Source organism: Panthera uncia (assembly GCF_023721935.1).
Source record: "Panthera uncia isolate 11264 chromosome A1 unlocalized genomic scaffold, Puncia_PCG_1.0 HiC_scaffold_17, whole genome shotgun sequence".
In the NCBI taxonomy this organism is placed as follows: Eukaryota; Metazoa; Chordata; class Mammalia; order Carnivora; family Felidae; genus Panthera; species Panthera uncia.
This window is the reverse complement of record NW_026057577.1, coordinates 60,362,660-60,373,809: the sequence shown is the minus strand read 5'-3', so window position 1 is coordinate 60,373,809 and position 11,150 is coordinate 60,362,660. Positions and strand designations below refer to the sequence as shown.

Below are 11,150 nucleotides of genomic sequence, written 5' to 3'. Positions count from 1 at the left end.
CTTGTAACAACTATTGTGTGCTAGATGTAATGCTAGGTGCTAGCGATATATGAAGATAGAAGTTTATGAACTAGTAGAGAAGATGAATATGCACATAACAGATTATAATGCAACATGATCATTCCATGATCCTAACAGAAAGCAAGCTTAAGACTGCAAAGAGGGGGCGCCTGGGTGGCTCAGTCAGTTAAGTGTCTGACTTTAGCTCAAGTCATGATCTCACAGTTTGTGGGTTCGAGCTGTCGTGCTGACAGCTCAGAGCCTGTAGCCTTCTTCAGATTCTCTCTCTCTCTCTCTCTCTCTCTCTCTCTCTGCCCCTCCCCCACTCACGCTCTGTCTCTGTCTCTCAAAAATGAATAAACGTTAAAAAAAATTAAAAAAAAAAAAAAAAAAGACTGCAAAGAGGAGGGACAGAAGACAACTCAGCTGATCCTGAGGGAATAGACTAGGAAAACCAGAGTAGAGGGAGGGGGAATTCTGGGCAGATGGAATTGCACTTTCAGAAGCATAACGTGACAGAGACTAGTGTGTTCTGAGAGTATAAATTGAAGGATGGTAAGGGCAAGGCGATTCATGCAAGATGACATGACAACAGAGAGATCTCATCAGGAAGAGCTTCCCCTTTGAGTTGTTTCCACTTTTTTTGGCTTTAATGAATAAAGCTGCTATGAATATAGCACAAGTCTTTTGTGAACATATTTAAAAAAAAAATTCTCTTGGATAAACACACTCAGGAGTAGAACTGCTGTATCACAGAGACAATATATATTTAACTTCATAAGAGATACCATACAATTTTTCAGAGTAGTTGTACCACTCTATACTCTTACCAGCACTCATGGCAATTCCTGCTACTCCCTATCATGGCTGAAACTGAATGTTGTCAATCTTTTAAATCTTAAGATATTTTAGTGGATCCATACCAGTATATCAGTGGATTTTACTTGGCATTTTATTAATGATGTTGACCATATTTTCATGTACTTATTGGCCATTTATAAGTCATCTTTGTGACATGTCCAAGTCTTTTGCCTATTCTTTAAGTGTGTTATCTTTTTATTATTAAGTTGTAGATATGCTTTATGTATTATGCATGTAAGCCTTCAGCCAAATACATGTGTTGTGAATATTTTCTTTTATTCTGTAGACTATTTGTTTTCCTAACAGTGTTTTCTGATGAGCAGAGGGGTTTGTTTTTGACTTTGATAAAGTCAAACTTATTGATATTTCCCTTTAACAATTAGTGCTTTCCCTGGCCTATCTTTGCCCACCCATCATTGCAAAGATTTTCCCTTATATGTTTAGGTCTATGATGCATCTTGAATTAGTTTTTTGTGTATGATGTGAGATAGGGGTACAGGTTTTTTTGTTTTTTTGTTTTTTTGCATATACAGGTATCCAATTGTCTCAGAATTATTCGCTGAACAAAACCATCCTTTTAACCATACCACTGTATTTCTTTGGCACGCTTGTTGAAAATCATTTGACCCTATAATTGTGAGTCTATTTCTGAACTTCTCTATTGTCTTCTGAAGATTTATCTGTTTTACCTTTTGTCATTACTACTCCATTTTGATTATTATAACTTTAAAGTAAGTTTTGAAATAAAAATCCAGTAGATTAAGTCTTCCAACTTTGTTATTTTTCCTGCCCAAAATTGCTTTGTCTATTCTAGGTCCTTTGGTTTTCTATATATATTTTAGAATTAGCATGCCAATTTCTACAAAAAAGCCCCATGGAATTTTGATTGGGGTTGCACTGAGTCTATGGATCACTTTGGTGAGAACTGACATCTTGACAATATTGAATGTAATCCCTAAACATGTTAATCTCTAGTTAGGTCTTTTTTTTTTTTTTTCAATTTTTTCAGCAGTATTGTATATTTTTTCAGCACAGAAATTTTGTACTTCTTTTATTAAATTATCTCCAAATGTTTACAATGTTTTTTTGGATGCTGTTATAAATTTTATTTTCCAACCCTATTTGCTTAAAAAATGAAAAAAATCCTCACTGTTTTCTCATTAGGGAAAAAAAATAAAGATATAGAGAAGAAACTACCAGTTATAATATGACCACCCAAAGATAATTATTATTAGCATCTTTGTGCATATTCAATAGTCTTATTTATATGCATATCTACATACGCATATTTAAAAAACTATAAATAGTAAGTCTGTTCTTTAGAAATAAAAATGAAGTCAAACCAACACCAGTATAACCCAAGAGGCATTAAAAGGCAGCCATAGACCTACATTGGGTTGTCTTTTAAAAATCTTTATATACATTCATTGTTTGGAAATGAGAACACATTTTTCCCATAGAAACAATGTGTAAATGACAGATTAACAATTCAGGCCAAAAAGAAAAAAAAAGCAAACAAACTCCTACTTACTCCATAATGGCTTTTAGCCTCCTAAAAGGGCTTTAAAAAAGCCCTAAAAGGGCTTTATGAATCTCCTAAAACCCTATAAGGAAAGAGATGCAGGATGGAGCTGGTAGACAAGGGTGAAGAAGTTTTACCAAGAGCAGGAGATCAGAGTCATACAAGGAGTCCTGTATCAACAATGACTCTGGGGCTCCTGGATATAAGCTTCAGAAGTCAGTTGGGCTCTGGCAGCAGGAGAACTGTGTAGTAAGACAAATTTATCTGTATTCATCATCCCCAAAGTAATTGTACTGAGGCTGAAACTCAGGGGGTCCACTCTCAGGGTGTCATCTTGTCCAAGAAACCTGACCCAGTGACAAAGGTAATCTCAAAATAATTTAAATACTGCCTCTCTCAAACACCATGCTATCAATACATAGCCTACAGAACTATTTTTGTTTAAATCTTTTGCATTCCTATTGGCATCATCCTGTAGGTTTTCCAGAATTCTCTTCTCCCAGTTACGTAAAACTTTTTCCTAGCCACATCCCAGAAGACTTTTTTCTTCTCCAATCCTCTTTCTCCCAGGTCTGTATTCCCTAAGCCCAAAGAAGCATCCTGGTAATGGCAGAATACTTTCTGAATAGACAGGGTTAAGGAAAATGCTGGAAAGGACTCCACATTACATCCTCTATTGCATCTCTCTGAACAGAAGTTTTCTAAGTCAGGAAGAGCCCATGTCACTGGGAAGATATCTGGAAAGTCCTGGAGGCTGGGAAAAGATAAGACATTCATAAGGATGGGTTTTTATTCTTACATGTAAAGATAACAGACACATAAGAAGGTACTCTAGAAGCAAGTCATTTTCAGAAACTTTTTATCCTATTCCCTTTGAGCCTCTATTGTTTAACCACCCAATACATTGGCTCAGGCTTGTTCTCAAGGAGGGCCTCCGTTTGGAATTCCTGAGGAGTCATGCAGACACAGGTCAGGAGGGAGCTGCTTTGGCAATGCAAAACAGGGAAGCTGGCACAGTGGCCATCCACACTGTGTTGATCTTTGGTCTGATACTTGTTTTTAGTTTCACTTTCTTTTAATTATGGTCTCTCTATATCTGACCTGAACAGCACTATTCTTCTGGTTTGTTAGTTAATTTTAATGATAACAGCATATTACCATTAGAGTGGTTTCTCAGGTCACAGTGTATTGCAGAGAGCAGATTTTTAATTAAATTGTAATGTTTTCTGAATTTTGAAGTAATTCCTAAAGTTAATAGTTATTAGTTACCTTGAAATATAAAAAATTAAATCAGTATATAAAATCAGTACATAATTAGCAAGCTGCCCTCCAAGAAGCAGATCACATCACACTCTGTCCAAAAGGAACAGCTTTGCTGACGAGGCACTGACATAGTTAAGAGAAACCATGAATCACGAGGGGCCAGGAAAATGGTGCTGCCCAGCTCACATTCAGAGGCAGCATAATTTATGAAGCACTGAGGACAGTGGGAGGTAGGCTGTCAGAAATGCTAAGTTCTCTGCGGAATTATTACATTCCCTTTGAAAGATTCGATGTCATTGAAACGAGGTAATCTGGGGAAGCTTGGAGGTTCTATGCAATTGGGAAAAGTGCAAAGATACTTGGAAATGAAGCCAAATTTCTTCAGCCTTTTTCCCACTGGAAATCAGACCCAAGGTCTTATGAAAACAGACTTTCTTTTCAAGCACCAGGAAGAAATAAAAAGATGCCCATGGCACTTGAAAACTTCCAGATTCACCAATACCAGAACAGTCAGAAATTGCAGCGACTCTGTGTTTTCTTTAATCCTCAGCACACTCTTTTTAATTACTTAAGATCAGATATTGTTATGGGTTCAAGGGAAAGAGAAAAATGTAAAAAAATAACAATATATGTTGATGACTTGAACACACTTATTATTAGTTATTACATTTATTATTCCTTTTGATAAGTAATAATTTCTACAATCACTTCAGTACTGAAGTTAAGTGCTTTGCATGGGTTATTTTATCTTGACATAAAAATAAACACCACCTTCAGTTTAGAAATGGAGAGACTAAGGCTGAGAGAGGCCAAGCAACTTTCCCAAGATCACACAATTTATCAGTGGTGGATCCTATATTCCAGCCATTTCCTTTAGCTTTTATAAAGGTATCAAGTTTTAATCTAATAAAAAGATTAAAATGACTAAATCTACTTGACATTTTGGAATGGAATACGATTCACCTTGAAGAAGAGCACTCTGGATTTTGGCATAGCACACTGGCTATTTCTTTTTGTCAAATCATTTTTATACATCCCCGTCTGGTCCATAATGGCTCTGTAGCATGTACTCCCTGAATATAGATGAAATCACTCCAGTGTTAACACCTCAACGGAATGTTCCCTCAACAAGAGAGGAAGTTTATTTAACTTTGGAAAGTGGCATTTGGAAACTACTCCAAAAGCACCTCATACTACTTCAGACCCCTTTTTCTCCCTACCTGTCCATATACCTAGTTTGTCCAATTGGAAGGACTTGGATCATAAAGAGACTTCTTTTAATGGGTTGTATTATTTTCTGACAAGCAGCCATTTATTTCCTTGGGGGTCCATTATACCCACTATCTATGTCCATGGGAGTAGGTAGCCCTGTTTCTGAGGTATTCATATGAAATTTTATAACAGTTTCTATGGTGACAGAAGATGAGAACTTTACCTCAAACCATTTAAAATGATAATTCACCCAAACAAGTGCATACAATTTAGTTTACTACCTGGCCATTGAAAGGTCTAAGGTAACTTTGTTGGCAGTTTGAAGAAACCTTTTATTCCACACTTTTTTGTACCAGGTAGCTACCTGGTCAGAAAATTGATTTCCAGAAACATGAATGGCCACAGACCAATTTTAGCAACAGTTTTAGCTGAACTTTTGCAGTAAACAATGCCATTTCCTAGGTGCGGAGTGATTGGATTTCAAAATGAACCATCAAGCCCACAGGCAAGCTTAGTACAGCAAGCAGGCCTGCTTTCCAGGCTAGAAGTTAAGCTTTTCTCTTCTGAATCAAATATCAGAAATAAGCCTTTCCCATTTATGTATGATACCAAAATAAATAGAGGTCCCTCACAAGGAAAGCCTTTTGAATGAGTTCAGTTCAACAGATGGTTATGGTTATGGTTCAGTTCAACATGATGGTTCAGTTCCAACATCATGGAAAGACAGCAGGCTGGGTGCCCACCAGAACTGGATTCAAATCCTAGCTTTAGTTGTGGAGCCCTGAGAGAATTAGTTATCTGCTTCATGGCTCTTACTTTACCTGGAAATTAAAGACAGTAATGCTTCCATTGGCAGGGTGGTCCAAGGATTAGAAATAATATATATGTAATCTGGGACCGCATGTTCCTATCTTGGGGACCAAAAAGAGGTTAGAAGCAGTAAGAAATAAATCATATCCTTTACTTGGGTTTCTCAGAGCACAACAAAGGCGGTCTCATTTGTAATCGACCACGGTATTCCCTAAATTAACCTCTCCCCCATTATCCTCCCCAAAGTCCTTCCTTCATAGGGCTATCCTTTCTTTCTCTCTCTCTTCCCCCTATCTCATTAGTTCTGTTTCTCTGACTCCCAGTCTCTCAATTCTTTATCATACATGTCCAGGAATCTGGCAACAAAGTCTGATTCTCCTCAGAGGGCAGATAATAGAAGCTATATAGAACAAAATCCAGAATTCTATTTAGAAGGTAGAAGGGGTGTGGCAAGGGCTGTGAGCACACACTATAAGGAAATTCACTCTTGTCATATACATATAACACTTAATTCAGTGTCTGGAACCCAGATGGTGCTCAATAAAAACTTCTAAATTAGTAAGCATCTACAATATGTCAAATACTTGTCTCATGACCTTGGGGGTTAGACCCCAATTTTAAGTAAGATAAGATCCCTGCTTCAAGGTGTTCACAGTGAAGAAGTTATTCTTGAATTTAGGTGTCTGTTTTAAGGATCTACTTCACCACTCAAGTAATGAACCTGTGTACCCTGTGAACCCAGTTATTTCCATCTAATATTTTAGGCATAATAAAACATTTATATAGTAGAAATCACAAATTAGCATATTAGTTATATTCCAGGGAACTAATTGTAAAGTGACCAGACAACACTTCTTAAAAAACAAATAAACAAAAACCCAAAACAACCCAAGGAAAGCAAATTATTTAATAAATGCATTTACTAGTTTTAAAGTTAGCAACAAATGCTATTTGTGGGTTGCATGATAATTGAAGTTCTATCAATGTAAATAAATTGTGTCATTGCTTTTTATCAATTACTTCATCCACTCTTGGATTAAAATGATAAACACAGATATCTCATTCATTAATTCCTTGCTTCTTTCCTCTTTTATAACTGTTACTTTATTCTAGTCCTAAATGGATTGTGGGGTCTGAAATGAGCTACTTATTACCTGTATTTTGTGGCAAATTATTTAACATCTGAAAGTAAACCTCTGTTAAATGGGGTTAAATTTCAGAGTTTCTACCTCATGAGATTGTTGTAAAGATTAAATGAAATAATGTATCTTTAGCATCTAACATAAGTCTGGCACACTATGCCAATAATTAACAAATGGTTGTTATTATTATTGTCATTATCATCATTATTATTTATTATTGCTGTCATACTAATTTATTATAGGAGCTGGGCTCTATGAGTTGCAAACAGGAAAAAGCATTATTTTTAAATTTCATTGCCTTCAAACATGTTTGTCTTATCTTCCTTTTCTGCCCCTGGATGATATCTCAAGCAGATACTGTGTACTTTTTTGTTACTTTAGCATATTAGACAACAGTCTCATTTTCAGAATTTAAAAAGCCTAGTCCAATCTAAATCAAAACTTCCATTTCCAATCCAGTTTAAAGCTTCTCCCCTCACTCCAGCTTAGGCCTGGCCAGGGAGTCCCCAGATCACTGGTGGGAGTAAAACAGAGTCTGTTCCTTGGCCCTCCTTACTCTACTTTCCCCATCACCTGCTTCTACTGGATAGGGATGGAGGGGACTAGAGGAGATGGTACCTACCGCTTCTTGTACTTCCTTCCTGGTTCTCTCATGGTATACTCTCTCAAATGGTCTCAGTCCTAGCAGCTCTCCAATACTGGCCCTTTCTTTCATGGAGTATTTTTGTGTGTTCTTTAGCAACAGTCACCCCTCCACCTCCCTGCTGTCAAGAATGCCAAACACTGTTCTGCTCTCCAAAAAAAAGTGATATTCTGGCCCAGATTGCAACCCTGGAACCCAGCTCCCTCCCATGCTATATATTTGGCTTGGGGGGAAATTCATTCCCCTTTTCTGGTCAAATTCCAGAAGGTCAGACTCTCCATTGCTATTCTCTCTGTCCTTACCCACCATCAGGTAAGGGTCAGTTATCAGCCTCTCTGTTTCCCAAACTCTAGAGAACATGTATTTGAGAAGAGTGAAAAACCAATGTACTTCCAACTTTTGCAAATCCCCTTATTTCGCAGACTCTTCTCTTTAATGATTCAGTAACCTCTCTTATATACGATGGGGCCATGATAGAATGGGCAAAGAATCAGCAAATCATGCATGGATGTGTTTAGCAACTTTCTTTAGAACGTGTGAACTCTTATTGCCTATTGTCCTCAGCTGTGGAGCTTTGGCGGAAACCCTGAGACAACAGGAAAAGTCCCATCTAGCATCCTGTTACATTTTTATTATGCCTGAACTTTTACAACAATCTCTTAATTGGTTTTCCTGCTGCCCATCGCCTGCTATATCATTCCATCCCATACCTAACTGCTATATTAATCTTTCTCAAAACACACTGATTCCTGTCATGTTTTTCTTTTCGGTCCATCATTGTAGCTGGCATGGGTTGTCTACACCCCATCAGCCCTTTCAAAAAAACCCAAAAAACAAAAAAAAAAACAAAGCTTAAGGTCTCTAAACTGAATGTAATCCCGGATGTTTAACCCAGATACCACAGGAGTAAAATTTCTGGGAGTCCCAAAATCTCCTGTGACACTGGTTTGCTTTTAACTGTTTATTATGTCAAATAAGCTCCTAGGCCACAAACATAAACTCCACTAATTCAATGAGGTATTTACAGAATTTTGGAGAGAACATCTAACTCAACCTTCCTGTTTTATACTAACAAAATGGTGACTCAGAGAGGTTGTAACTTGCTCAAAGTCACCAGGTCATTTGAGAACCTAGAACAAGCACCCAGGTCTCCTGATTCCTAGAGTCAGGTTGATTGTGGCATCCCAGGTGACAGCTCGCCACTTTGTTTCATTTCTTTGTAAACCACTGGTCCAATGACTCCTTGTACTGCAGAAGGTAACCCACCAATAATGGAAAGGGTACATTCTTTCTAAAATTGGTATTAAAGCTTTCTCTAATAGCATGAAGGGGAAGATAATAATTACTATTAAAAATAACTAAAATGGACTGCAGACACAGAATCTGTCTCAAAAAAGATGCTGATGGATCTTTTTGGTAATGAAAGGGAAGGCCGAGGACATATCCTGGAGGGGAAAGGCTGAGCCAAACAAGCCAAATTGCTTTAAATAATAAAAGTAACAGGAATTTTCCATTTCCAGTGAGGATTCAGAGGGAGGTATTTTGGCAGGCCTGAGACTCATAGAAGAGAGAATAAGGGGGGAGAGGGTCCCTGGAGATGAGGAGAGTGGGCAGACCAAAGGAGAAAACAGCTAAAAAGAAACTATGGTCAAAAACATGAGAAGCAAAGAAATTTTATATTCAAATTTAAGTGCTTTTCTATACTGTACTGTGATCACCTGTTGTGATCCACAGATCTTCAGTAAAAGTCTGTTATGTACACAATGAGTATTAGAGCTGCTTTGAGAAATAAAGGATGAGGCCATTCGCCTATGCCTGGGCAAAGGGGACTGGGGAGAATAAAAACATCATGGAAGGTCCTGTTACATTACTGTGCTAAGCACAATAATAACTCCCCAAACATGTCCATGTCCTAATCCCAGGAACCTGTGAGTATGTTACTTACATGGCAAAGGAGAATTAAACTGCTTGCTAACTAGTGTATCTGGGTGGCTCAGTTCATTGAGCATCTGACTCTTGATTTCGGCTCAGGTCATGATCCCAGGGTGGTGGGATTGGGCTCTGGGATGAGCATGGAGCCTGCTTAGGATAGTCTCTCTCTCTCTCTCTCTCAGAAAAAAAAAAAAAAGTAGTTGCTAATTAACAGATAGGGAGATCCTCCTGGATTATTCAGATGAGCCAAATATAATTACTAGTATCTTTAAAAGTTTAAGAAAGAGGCAGAGGAGGTAAAGTGATGCAGTGTTAGAAGGACTCCATCTACCATTGTTACTTTTGTGGACAGAGCAACGGGGCTATGAGCCAAGGAATGTGAATAGCCTCTAGAAGATGGAGAAGACAAGGAAATGGGCCTTCCCCTCAACCCTCTAGAGAAGAATGTAGCCCTGCTGCCACCTTGATTTTAGCCCATTGAGACTTATGTTGGACCTCCAACCTACAGAACTGTCAGATAGGAAATTTCTATTTTTTTTTAGGCCACTATATTTGTAGTAATGTTTTATAGCAGCAATGCAAAACTCATTATAATTGCCTACTTTGGATTTGATAAGAATCTTAATACATACTTATATTTAACCCAAATGTTTCCAAGTCCTTTAGAGTTCTGGGTTCAACCTTATGATAGTGCAAAACTGGCCCCAACTTTTCCAAAGATTTCCAAAGTGGCAAGTGGTTGTGGTTGTACTTGTGGTTGTCTTAGGCTGCTACTATACAATCAAAGCTCTTGATTATTTCCTGAATTATTTCCACTTGATTTACATTGGCATTCAAGTCCCTATACAGGCTTGCCGCAACTTGCTTTTCCCACTTATCTGCCACAATTTCTCTTCACAAATCCTAAATTCCTGCCAAATGGGACCATGCTCCTCATGCTACCACAAACAGGCTTCTCTCTACTTTTGCTTGGTGCTGTCTTATCACCCAGAAAGCTCTATCTTCTTCTTCCTGCACTCCAGGCCTGATAATTAATCTTCTTTTTTTAATGTTTATTTATTTTGAAAGAGAGAAGGGGGCAGGGGCAGAGAGAGAGGGAGAGAGAAACCCTAAGTAGAGAGAAAATATGCACTAAGAACATGGAGCCCAATGTGGGGCTTGATTTCATGAACTGTAAAATCATGCCCTGAGCCAAACCCGAGTCAGACACTCAACCACCTACTGAGCCACCCGGGCACTCCCTGATAATAATCTTTTTGTCCTTCCCACATTGCCAAATTTCCAGAGCCTCTCAGGTCAGCCCTCTTCAGAACTTCCCCAGCATATGTTCTTAGCTCTCTAGATGACCATCTGTGATAATTTACTTGCAGCTTTGGTCATTTGAATCTCTTAATTCATTGTTTTGACTGGAGGCTCCTTGAGGGCATTGATGTGTATTGCTTATCTACAACCTCCACAGTGTTGAGCACAGGGCTTTCCACACCACAGATGCTCAATACATGTTTGCTGAATGGGGTCATGAGAATATTTTGGTCTAAACAACTTATTTAAAGTAGAACCCATTATAGTTCACACTATTACCACAAACATACATATCTTTTATATCTTTTTTTCTCTTTTTTCCTAAATGCCATGGTTCATAGTTCAGAAAGGAACAGCATATAACTTATCGCAGGCACTAATTTTGTGTGCCTGGGATGCCCCAGTTTACATATGTTGTTCTCGCATGGTTATTAACAGTGCCACTTTCACTCCAAAAGTGTCC

General features: G+C 38.1%; 1 long non-coding RNA gene across 1 annotated transcript in view; it reads right to left on the bottom strand.

Annotated features, from left to right (window-relative positions):
• Positions 1-475: 475 nt before the first annotated feature.
• Positions 476-11,150, bottom strand: part of LOC125935795 (uncharacterized) — a 31,203-nt gene continuing 20,528 nt past the window's right edge. Inside the window, exon 3 of the long non-coding RNA XR_007461793.1 lies at positions 476-3,137. This is a non-coding gene — a long non-coding RNA (uncharacterized LOC125935795). The remainder of the gene's footprint in view (positions 3,138-11,150) is intronic.